Below are 13,542 nucleotides of genomic sequence, written 5' to 3' on the forward strand. Positions count from 1 at the left end.
TCACACAAACGTGGAAACGCAGTGGGATTCATATGACATAATTTCCTGTTTTTATGTGGTGCCATGGATAGAGCTCCAAATGGTTGATTGCATCGAGGAGAGCATGAAACTCGTTTCAGGTCTGGAAAGTCGGTCAATTTAGAGGAAAGCCTATGACTCACCGATCAAACTCGTTGACTGGAAAAGATGCGGGCGAGGAGATGGGCTGTCGGCGGTAGATGTGTACATGGCATTGTCGACGGAAACTGAAAAGCAGGCTCGTCCAAAAGTTTTTTTTTCCTGAGCACACACAGACACAGGTATAGGAAATACAATATATAATATATAACATATAATATATAATATATAATATATAATATATAATATATAATATATAATATATAATATATAATATATAATATATAATATATAATATATAATATATAATATATAATATATAATATATAATATATAATATATAATATATGATATATAATATGTATATATATATATATACATAAATATATATATATATAAATCTCGTCTGATTTGCCAAATATTTAAAAAATAAATAATTAGATTCACTTTTCAATAGTAATCACAATGTCCTATATTTGTAAATTTTGTTAACACGAGATATACCACAGAATATTTATGATAATATTAGATTTTACATTGTACATTTTACATTACATTGGTGTTTCATTAACTATATTGCTAAAGATAAACAAAATACAATTCATGATTGTTGCAGCGCAAAAAATCTCTTTATTTTTAGAATATCTCAACAACATAAGAAACAACGACCAAATGATCTTATTTACTTTGCATATCGACGTTCATGACGGATTGTATATTATACTGCTAAGAGGGTTAGATCGCTTTTCATTGTCAACACTTTGACTGAATTCTCATGTAAACTATATGTAAGTACGGCCTATACATAACATGTAAATAGAAAAGAAGCTGGTGATATCTGCCCCAGGGACATTAGGCCTACTGGTGCCCATTTGAGATAGAATCACATTTCGGGAAATGTATCGCAATACGTACAGAATAAAGGTATTCATTCATTCATTCATTCATTCATTCATTCATTTATTTATTTTTCATTTCCAACAGATATATATTACAGAAATTGAATACATAGTTTTCATCATAATATAAAATAAAGGATAAGTTTACATAAACATGTTGGAAATGGGGAGGAATGCTAAAAAGCTGGGCTTGAAGGGTGCATTCCCCCCCCCCCCCCACACACACACGTGATACAAGAAATGAATGAATGAATGAATGAAAAGTAAGAAGACCGTTTTGAGAGTTGAGATAATTATGTGAATAATTACCTCACCATCACCCTCTATCTTCATTATGATATTTTTTTCCTAATCATCACCCTTTTATCATTATAATCATTTTTTTTTACTATATCTTTATTAGTATCTATAACTATATACGCAGAAGAATATAAAACATGCATAATGTTCAGCTCTTTTCCATATTCTGCTAAATGTATGTATGTAGGTTTTCTGGGTTGCCACCTGTTCAAGCATCTGCTTATAGTCCAGCCCTTCTTCTGCATAGTTTCTTAGGTAGGCCCTAATTATTTGCAAATTTGTTATACACTGTACAATATTTTGGTAATGGAATCAATTTACACATTTACACATCTTCGAATCATGTATATTGTTATCTATACATTGATAATTATTTCATGTGATATTATGACATGATGTGGAATATAATCCTGATATACGTTGTCACTATTTCTTCTTCACTTGCATATTTTTTCTCACCGCAAAATTTCCTTCACTTTTGTGTCATGATGTTTATTGTTTAGAGTGGTTATTATTTGGCACTCTTCTGTGGGCTCGGATGGACGCCAAAACCCTCTCAATGACCTTTGACACTCACGGGAAGAGCACTGCGAGACATTGACTGGACTGCCTGTTTGGCACAAAGCCGATGACAACCCACCAGCTATATACGCGAGACTCCCCATGTCCCATCAGGGAGGTTTCCCACCTCCCTGGTCCCATCCTCTGGCCGATCGCACAGACACACCTCTCCACCTTGCTCCTCAGAACACGACCAGCCAGCGTCCGCCGTGGCTGCCGTCGCCCCGCCGCTGCAGCCGACAACGGTAATGGGAGAACCACATGATCAAGCGTGTCTGTTTTTGCCAACAACTGCCGCCCGAGCGCTGCTTTTCCATCTGGTTTCCCCCCTTTTCCCATCAATACCATACGCTAGATATCAGAAATTATAATAATGCCGGCAATCTCAACTACGTGCCAGCAAGAAAGAGAAAGAGAGAAAAAAAAATACAAAAACATTTCGTACTAAAATACTGGATAGTATCTTATATGTCACTGTTTAATGTCGTGGAAATCACGCTTCTTTCAACGCGCATCATCGAGTGTAATGATTGTATTTGCCAGAGGACGATTTTTTTAAAGTCTTGTCAAGCGTTTTTTTTTTTTTTTAAATCAAGGAGGAACTTTACATTGTCATTACGACTGGAACTTGACAAAAAGAAGCATGCTACTGAACACTTATGTGACGCAAAATATATGCTCATAGACATTAGTGCTGTTGGTTGTTGTTGTTGTTGTTGCTGCTGTTGTTGTTGTTGTTCTCGATAAGATTGAAAAGTTGAAAGCACCGTTATTTTCAGTTCAAATGTAGCTCGTAGAATGTTGTAGAACAACATAGAAAATACTTTATTTGAAAAAAAAAGTATTCTATGCCATCATGGAGAATTTTCGATATTTCAAAGCAAATGATACACAATATTATTGACAGACAATGATATTGTGATGAAAGACAATTTTTTCCATACTTTAATCTGTTTTTTTTTTTTTTTTTTTTTTTTTTTTTTTTTTTTTTAAGAGGAGACAAAACAGATCTTACACACAAGGCCATAAAAGAAAGTCTTGCTCTGCGTCTAGTCGCGCTGTAAAGTGCTTCGGTTGCGTCTTCGCCGACTGGAAGGGAGGGGAGGGGGAAGAATAGAATCGGTTTTAAATATGTGTCGACATACACCATCCGCCAACCTCCTGGTTTTCTCATCTTGGACCATGACGTCATGGACATGTTATGATTCGGAATAATATTTTATGATGAGTAGGTGCCAGCATTGTCACTCGAAGTACTTCATACCCTGCATTATACTGTTTCATAGGCTGTTGAGGAGGGAGATATTTTGTAATATTGCACTCCCGACGACGACTCCAACAATGCTGCAGCGAAAATGACTCCCACATAAGGCATGCAATCCGAGAGGCTGTTAGAACTCCTGAGGAAATTAATTGTGGTTTCCGATATACAATCTTGGTATCAAATTACCACATTTCAGATAGAGTTTATTGGGGATTTTGATCCCCCTCTTCTCTCCTTGAATTGCGTCGTTGATATAAAACTGTCTTTAAACTGCGGTGAAGTGTTTGCTGTAAACTTTTTTCCCTTTCCAAATCATCTACAAACTTATTTTGAAACATGGGAATCATCTCTTTTCTTTGTTTCTACTAGTTCTGTCCATCTTCAGCTTTTAAATGGCGAACTAAAATTGGTTGTGAATGAAATGTTGTTTACAACATAACAAGACAATGTACAACCTCACCTATTTTGGCGATATTGTATCGACTATTCGCACATCACAGTCAGTTTTCGCTTCTATATCTAGTATATCATTCCAACCGCTAGTGGGCAAAAAGCATTGTCATTTTTGTAACTACCATGATCATTATCATCACTATCATTAAACTTTTGGACGTCGTCATCGCTATTGACCGTGACGTAAACTATGACAATGATGTAACCTTTTTATCGTCAGTATATTTACATAACTTTCTGCTTTTCTTACATCATATAGGCTGCATGGTTAACATCATAATTTTCTTATCAAAAACGATACATTTTCGGAGCCCTGGGTTGTGTCATCGGTTTTCATTAGATTCCAGATACAAGACTTACCTATGCGTAGATTTATGTACAAAGGTGTATGTCTATGATCATGGAGATATGTTTGAACATTTAAGTACCCACGTGCCACCAAAAGAGTTAATACCCTTCTGAAGTCGAGAAGACTCTATTTTTAACGATCGACCTTGCTGGCACGCGTCGAAAGCCTGCTGCTGCCTTCGCAACAGCTGTAGCAGCGGGCAAGCTTTCGGCCGCCAAGTCGTAGCGAAAGCCACATTTCTCACGTGGCGCCAGGTTGCTTCACAGCGCATTGTACTATACAACGTACTTGTAGGACTATAACACAACAGTTTTGATAAACCTGATTTGCGCAAATATAGAAAAAGAAGAACGAATGTATAAATACATTACTTGTATCCTCGTAATTGTTACTATCATTATTATTATTATCATTATATCTAGTAGTGGTAGTATTCATTTTATTTTCATCAAATGAAATGGCCTGTTTGTTTCGGACGTTCGTCAGATTCGTGCTCAATCAGGTTCATACCATAGAGCAAGGTGAATCCTTAATCAAATTAAAATACTTTAACATTCATGGGCAAGCGAAGACACGTATACGTAACATGATACCTTGGTATTATTAAACGTGTATGTTTCACTGTTCTGAAATTTGATTTCATATAATTACTCCAAACAACTAAAAACTAGTCTGATATAGCCCCATATCATCGTCATTCAAATTGGTAATATTGTGGGTTTTTATTTTTTATTTTTACAAAGATTCCAATCATAAACATTTATGACATTAGTGTCCTATCCGAGCACACACACATACACACACCATTATCATCATCATCATCCGAGCACACACACATACACACACCATTATCATCATCATCATCATTATCATCATCATCATCATCATCACCATCACTAACACTAGAGGGCCTACCATTTTGTGATACACTCGGTCACAATGTAGTGTTATCTTCTCTGATTTCATACGAAATATTGATGCCTTGTAAACAAAATCCAGATCTTTCAGCCAAAGATCTTCATACTTGACTTGTATAACCGTCTCGCTTTGTACTTTTTATCCACACTCATAGCCGTATCTTACGTACTTGTCCCGACATGTGGCTGTTACTTGATGAGCAAGAAAGCCGTGACAGTTCAAATGATAGTAATCTGTCATCATGTTGGCTTCTCGCATTTCTCACAATCTTACCACTCTGACCATAACAGCCGGTTAAATCATCACCGACCCCGCTGCCATGGCAACGTACGACAGGGACGGATGAGAGTCGCTGGACCTAATTCTCCCCCAGCAGATGAGGGGAAGAGAGGTGGTGAGGAGAGGGTCTTATACTCGTTATCCCATCATACACTGGAGCTTTGTTGAAAGAGGGACGGTGTGGTAAATGTTGATCACCATTTCAGAAAGCATCGATATCACTTACTTCGGGTGTGGTCGATACCACCAAATAATAATTGTGAAAGCCGATTCTTACATTGTCTTTTAAGAAGTATACGTATGCTTAATTGTTAATAACTTAATTAATACTTAATTCCTACTTAATAATGAAGTATGACTATTACTTTAATCCAATTTTGTTTCATATAATTGTATCATTAGTATATGATTACTATTTATACGTTCTGACATCAATTTCTTTATGTATACATAGTTTTTGTTTGTTTTTGTACTTCATTTGTTCGAATAAGTTATTGATTTTCATATTCCTATAATTGTATAATGTATAGGTCTTCTTGGTCATGTAGCAGTGCAATGAGTACCACTTTTGAGGGACTTCTAGAGGCCACTTTTATTTTAGTTTGTTACCATACTAGAAAGTCGACACAAACATGTACTTTATAAAATCTACTTCCCGACTAGCCTGAAGAAAGTGAATAAGTATAACAGGGGACAAAATTGAGAGGGATGATATCTATACAACATTGCCTAAAATTCAAAGAAATTACATTTCATCCATGAACATAGACTGTGAGTAGTCTATATTCTCATATTATTTTCTCCATTGTAGTTAAAAAGGATTCATCCATGAATAGTATTCCTGCAAATTTGTAGTTGCTTTGAGAATAAATTGAAGGACAAAAAATGAAAACACGTGTTTAGTTTAAGTAAATGTAATTAGATATAATGAGCAAAATGTACAAATAAAAAGAAATAAACACATACATAAAGAAATTCAATGAATAAATTGATAAAATGAATGAATAAATACATAAATAGATAAAAATGCCCTTTTCTTTTCTCTTGTTCTTTTTCTTTCTCCCAAACTCCTTTTGGAGTATTCTCCCATTAATTGTCCGACCTCACTTCTCTTTTTTTTTTCTTCTCTCTGCCAGTACAATTTTCCTCTTTCCCCATATCTCACAGAGAAGGCAAATCATCAGCTGAACTCCATCAATTTCATGTCACAAGAAACACTGCATTTAATAGTTCGAGTTTAGAGAAACTACATTTGCGCAAAGATATTTACAAAACTTCTCGAGTACTTTTAAACATGATCACAATAAACTGACACTATTTACAATTGCATCTTTCCTCGTGTGTCCAGTACGCTACACATTACACTGACTTAAAGAAGATAGCAAATCGACACAAAACTTTCTGCTTCATCATCTGAGAAAAATGTCTGCGGGGGTTCTGAGTTGATTAATTTGAGTTAAAAGTGTTCGTGTACAGTATCTCGTATTATACGCACGATCTGAACTGGACACAGATCAGATAGCTCTACGTAAGAAGTGGAAACGTACTTGATAAGTGCCTTTAAAAAATCGGTACACATTCGATGCAAATACACGAAGCTTTGCTTTCTTGGTTTGTGACTGTATACTTACGGAGTAATACTGCTTTTAGTGACGTAAGTACAAACTTTGGCAGTTTACAAATTATAATTCTGTACTCTTCCTTAGCATATGGTATACATGTATGCAAGCGCTGTAAAAGTACAATTAGTGTTGCAGCTCATAGGAATGATTTTATTGGTAACCATCATTCGATATATCGATACGCAGATTATTACCTGTATTTTAAGAACAGCTTTCATGAGGGTATGACTTCCTATTGCATAAGAATGTTCAAATGGACAAAAACACAACAACAATAAACAAGCCCAATTGCATATTATGTGAATTGGCAGAGTTCTTGTATTCTTTTTTCATCCCCCAAATCGTGTTCTAGGGTATTTTGTCAAATTACGCTTTCATCATCCCTGCATGTTTTGTTTTGTTTTGTATTTAATTTCACTGACTAAGTTAAAGGGAATATCCCCAAATTTCTCCAGCGTTCGTTGACCTATTTCTACTCGTAATTCGGAGAAGACATTCGTTCGGATGGAGAAAGAACTCTTTTTTTTTTTCTTCCTTGATGTCGCATCACAAATATAACTATGTTGACCTTCATGCTCAATGTAGATGGATACAAGATAACGTCACCATTACGCCATTACCTTTTGTACTATTTAAACCCTATTCATGGCATACAAACTGCCTTCATCAGACGAACGGACGTTAGTTTGACACTTTTTCATACTACACTCTAAGAAAAAAAGGTTCTTTTGAGCACCATTAAATGGTTCTCAGCACTGTCACAATAGCGACACCCTTTTAGGTGCTCGTGAGAACCTTTTCTAAATGGTGCTTGTCGGCACCTTTTGCAAAAGGTGCCCATTAGAACCTTTTTCCCGATGAAATGGTGCTCGTGAGTACCATTTAAAAGGTGCCCATGGGCACCTTTTTGACTAAAGATGGGCACCTTTTTGACTCTTTTCAAAAGGTGCTCATGAGAACCATTTCATTGGAAAAGGTTCTAATGGGCACCATTGTTAAAAGGTGCTGACAGGCACCATTTAAAAAAGGTTCTCACAGGCTCCAATAAAGGTGTCGCTATTGTGACAGTGCTGAGAACCATTTAATGGTGCTCAAAAGAACCCTTTTTTTTTCTTCTTAAAATGTAGTATGTGAATTGATGTCTGTGTATTTTTGATGTGTTTCACATGCAGTGCTGGTAAGGTGCTTCACTGGCACCATTCTTAAAGGTACATTACCTATCTGCATTGAAAATGTGCATCACAAACTCATTTGAAATGAAATGAATTCATCTGAATTTCATCTCATCAGTCAAACATACGTTCAAAACATTAGCAATACATCAGCATATCATACATTATCATTGACACTGGAAAAAAAAAATAGCAAGGATAACACACCCATGCACACACAGTTTCACAAGTATGAATATATGTACATGACATTCACCAATATTTTTTTCATGAAACAATAACTGAAAACCATAGAAATTTGCTCTTTCACAAATTCGCAGAAATGTATTTATTCACCTTCACTTTTACAATCTAAAGGGGAGGTTTGTATTTGTCATGTTATAATCTGTCAAATATTCTTAACAAAATATTTTCATTTGTTCACTAATTTTTTTCCACAATATTTGTCATTTGTGTACCGAGCAGTTCTTGAAACACCATCACACATCTCTGTACAGATCATGAAATAGCAAGAGGTGCATCAGGCTTTTGAAATACATAACAAAATTTCTAATTCTCTGTGATATACATGTAATTCCTGCATGGATGAGATACAGTAATTGTGTAAGTCATAAGATAGGCAGAAGGCAAGTACATTACCTGCTTAAGTAGTATGAGGTACTTTTTCCACATATTTGCTAGTTTGTTCGGTGTTGTTGTTTTTTTTTTTCCTTTTAACGCATATTTGTCCTAAAAGCAACTACAAAGGGCAGGAAAACAATTCCATTAAACAGGACCTTTGGTATTGTCACAGAAAACATACATTATATTGCTGGTACTATATGATACTTCGGATAGGATAAGCTTTACACTTCTTCACTTCACTTCACTTCACATTCATAACGTCGAGTACTTGAATTAACTTATCTTTGTATACGAGTGACCTTTTTTTTGTTGTTGTTGTTCTGTAATTTGAAAGCACCTTAGACACATCTATACAACTGCAAATACAAGAAGAGTATCAATTCAGGTTAACGAAATCATGACTTCTGACAATTTACAGCATGTCCTACGAAAACACACACAAAAAAGAAAAGAAAAGAAAAGAAAAGAAAAGAACACATTGTTTTATAATGAGAAGGATAATAAGAATCCCAAGGGGAAAAGAGCTAGGATACCACACCCACACAGTTTCACAAGCATGAATGAACAAAATTCCTCAACCATGATCTAAAATATATAACATTGGGAATCGATAAAATTTTGAAGAGTTTGATAGCAAAAACCGATAAGTCCATTTTTGAAGATTTTGAAGTACGGTCTCTGTCATAAAGTACAAAATAATACCTTTTAAACTATATATTGGTTACTACATATAAAGGTACATTTTTGAAGTTATGGTCAAAAGAAGCAAAAATTTTATTATTGTTCTCTTTATTTTTCTTGACCTGTAATCGTAAATATCTCCATTTGGCAAATATGGACTTATCGGTTTTTGCAAACAAACTCTTCATTTACACTTTTTTTTTAAAAGCAGAGCAACAAATTCATTAGAGTAAACTATATGCAGGCCTAAAGCCAAGGTTTGAATTTGCTGTCCTATAACCTGCCTATGACAATAATATGTTGTTAGCTTTTGTCATTTTGTTCACCAAATTTGCCAACAATCTTTTAAACACCACACATGTACATTTTGTATTTCTGCAAAAGCAATATAAACTGGTGACAAGAGGTGCATCAGTGCTTTGAAATAAATTACATAATCTTCAATTCTCTACACAATACGTAATTCCTGCGTGGGTATAAATGCAATAAGTTTTACCAGTCTAGGTGCAAACTTTAAAAGTGTGCAGAAATCGACCACACAATGACTGGAGAATCATAAAGAGCATTTTCCTTTTGTGCTTTTAAAGTTTAGAACTATGAATGACTCCACTTCTCAGATTGGCATCTAGTCTGATCTCATAACGTCTACCCCCCCCCCCCCATACAGTTGATTCAAAGCTGTTAAATGCAAATTATAGTGAAACATTATAAGTTGCAAATACTGTATTGGGATCATGCCAAAACATGTGACCCTCCATCACACAAACCAACAAAAAGTCGCCTGACATGAATATTTGGTTGATGGCAGATTCTGAAAGAGCAGCTATAAAATACACTATAAGTCAATGCAAATGAACTTACCTACCCTATCTACATATTTCTCAAAGGTTTTCTCTGGCAGCATCAGTGTGTTTTCTTTGACTCAGCTCATTCTTGGCTAGCGTAGGTTTCTGGTCGATGCTGTCAACGGGCTATCGGGCTAAAACTGTCATTCTGATCGATGTATTCTTTTGGTCACCCAGCTCATTCTTGACTAGCCCATCGGTTCTGTTTGATGCTGTCAACGGGCTATCACAGGCTGTCATTCTGGTCGATGTATCGTCTTAGCCACACAGCTCATTCTCGACTTGCCCAGGGTTCTGGCTGATGCTGCAAATGGGCTATCCCGGGCTCTTATTCTGATCGATGAATTACTGTGGCCGCCCAGCTCATTCTTGGCTAGTGGTAGGCCTACGGTTCTGGCCGATGTTGTCAACGGTCTGTCACGGGCTGTCTCTCTGATCAATGTAGAGTCTACCTTTTTCCCTAACCGCACCAGCGACCCAAACACGTACGTACTGCTTCATCGTCCCGGCCAGAGTTACTTGTTCCCTGGTTTCTGTGCATGTTGGTGTGTCCACTTCCCTGATATATGAATTGAAAGATACAATAGACCTACACCGCGTTAATAAAACAATGTCATTGCTATAATTCGATAAACAGAACACGGCATTACACGGCGTGACTCCTCACTAAGAACAAGCCTGAAAACATACTGAAGAGATTTTGACCTAACAGTTAGGCCTACTGGGCTGTAGACAGACCTCTATTGGCTCTAACGTTAACACTGACAGTTATATGGACTTATAACTGCTACATTGTAACTTATAAGCTTCTAACATTAGAACAAATTTCCTTATTGCATGTAGACGGTATAGACCTTACCCCGGGGCGCTCCTTGTACACAGTTATCTTTGCGTTCGGCGTTTGGGCTATGTTTCGGAGTTAGTAGACTCTATTTTTAATAGGCATAGAAATGTCTAAACGTTACATGCATACCTAGCTAAAACTAGCCTAAGTAACTTAGCCCGGCCCAGTCGCTGTAAGAACGTGACAGCCATGCTCCGGCCCCGCACGGCGTCTGTTCGGGCTAGCCCATGAGCCATTGCTATGCCAAATTTCTAATTGTAAAGTGTCAGCTCAGCCTAACATGTTATTGATAGATCTGGATCTACTGTACCTGGTAAACATTACACAAGATAGCAGCTTCGATCAAATTAGATCTAACATTAGGATCTAGCTAACCGTTAACTGTTAAAGGTTAATCACTGACTGAAAACGAAAACTGAATGATGAATCTAACAGTAACACGTAACATTCTAACTTGATTTTGTACCAACGTCGAACGAATGTCATCTAAAAATGAGATAAAACCACATTAAAACTAAAAATCTTACCTCTTCTCCTAAATTGTGATGACTGCCATGGCGAAAATGGAATTGACAGTGACACGTTTCCAGTCCACTTTGTCAAAAGTAATGTCTAACGTTACCGGGTGCCGTTCTTTATGGGTGTGATGTGTTTGTGTCGTGTCTACACTGGATAGCCGTCTGCCGCTGCGTGTTATGTATGGTATTGCATTGGCACTCTGCCGCTATGTGGTGGTAGGTTTGCATAGGCGCTAGGCGCAGGTAGGCAGGCAGCACAGGGCTACATAGCCGCGGCGCGTGCCGCCGCGGTTACATACTAGTAGTCCTACAGTGCAGTACTAGTATGTGTACGTTTACGCGTACGCATATCTGATCGAGCGCTAAAATTGGATGGTGGCAGCTGTCAGTTGGCACGCAGCCAAGAGAAGTCATTAGTCTACGGTAAAAACAATAAGAGTACTTTTTATTATCACAGCAGTAGAAACACATACACTATTTTTGTACCAATACCACAGTTTTGGTGATTCTTAGATCTGACATTCGAATATACAGCAAGGGGAAAAATGAAAGTGAACCTAAAGATATTGTTTGACCTGCAGGAGTACCACAAATAACACTCGGGGACTGGGTCGCATACTAGCAAATGGTGACGAACGGAACCATTTCGATTGGGAACCATTTATAGGTGCTCATCGGAACCATTTTGCGAGAACCATCTGATGAGAACCATTTTGGAGCCGACGAGAACCATATGAGAACCTTTTTTTCTTAGAGTGTACACTGTATAAGAAACTGCCCCGACATGCACGTGGGATATACTGCAGACATGATAGCATACTACAGCTCTGCTGTGTGAAAGATACCACAATCAAAAGTACCAAGACTCGCTCCACAGCAGCACAAAACCTTAATCATAACCGTGGTTCTGAGATTGAAACCACCACCATCAGGCTTATACGCAAAGAAGCGTAAGTGCAGTTAGTCTCAAAAGTTTACAAAAGAGCTTTTATCTGAAATCCAGGTAAGTTTACCCTGCTGAAGTCCGAATTTGCCTGAAGAAGAAAATACGCTAAAATGTAGAGAAATGTAAAGATTGCTAGGTAGAACAACTGGCGTAATCATGTATATGATAAATCGTAAGTACTGTTTGAAATACAGATCACAAAAAACAACGTGATACTGAGGTACTCGTCATTAACGCTCTCGTAATGTTGTATAAAACATGGAAAAAAAAACATGCTCGTGTGCCAGTACTGGTATTGGTTATTTGTGACATTGTGGAAATACTATTATTTAGTTGATGCCATTAACTTCTGTTTTGGGTGGGTTATTTTTTTTTTTTTGTTTTTTTGTTACTCGTCTGCAATGTTCCGTTGAGCTCTTCTCTCCAGTTGACCAGATAGCTGAACAGTGTCATGAAGAACGGGACTTTGTGCAAGTTTGAATAGTAACAAAGATATGGACGACACTCAAGAAAGAGAGAAAAACAACCTCCCTTCACATTTACATAATACCCTGTTTCTCAAATTGCTTTTACCACTGAAGACAATTTGCGTTTGATTGTTAGGATCTTCCAGAGTTTTTTTTTTTCTTCTTATGACCAAAGCGTTCATAAAAATATCACCATACAAAACTTGATCGTGCATGATGGCATTGTACATTTGACATGTTCACCATTATCATTAAACTGTTTCAAGCTAACACAAACCCTAACATTCCCTATACAGACATAAGAAAATAAATAGGGCGAAATACAAATGTTAAACACATTAAAAACCACCCTACATATTAAAAAGTTCTGCAAAAATTGAAAATGAACTTTTCATGCCATCTTTTGAGGCTGTGTACGTTCGACAAACAAGAGCGTCTTAATAAGCTATAGTGCGAGTCCCTCTTCGTCTGCAGGTTAGAGCAAACTTATTTTCTACATAACAGGTGATGAAAAAGTTAAGCTCCGATATGATGTTGAGACATTACTATTCTGCACATAGCACCGAGTGTTGTTGATTTCAGACAATATTATTTCTTGCAAAGCAGACGTATGCAGTTGCTATGACGAACTGGCAGTATCAATGAGACCTATATGAAATGAGAAAGGCTCATGGTATGGTTAA

General features: G+C 36.9%; 1 long non-coding RNA gene across 1 annotated transcript; it reads right to left on the bottom strand.

Moving 5' to 3' along the window:
- Window positions 1–8,962: 8,962 nt before the first annotated feature.
- LOC140243682 (uncharacterized) lies at window positions 8,963–11,576 on the bottom strand. The gene is made up of 3 exons (XR_011902239.1): window positions 11,456–11,576; window positions 10,101–10,643; window positions 8,963–8,982 (listed from the first exon to the last, which is right to left on the bottom strand). It is a non-coding gene; the product is annotated as an uncharacterized lncRNA (long non-coding RNA).
- Window positions 11,577–13,542: the final 1,966 nt, after the last annotated feature.

This window comes from Diadema setosum, chromosome 20 (assembly GCF_964275005.1).
Source record: "Diadema setosum chromosome 20, eeDiaSeto1, whole genome shotgun sequence".
In the NCBI taxonomy this organism is placed as follows: domain Eukaryota; kingdom Metazoa; phylum Echinodermata; class Echinoidea; order Diadematoida; family Diadematidae; genus Diadema; species Diadema setosum.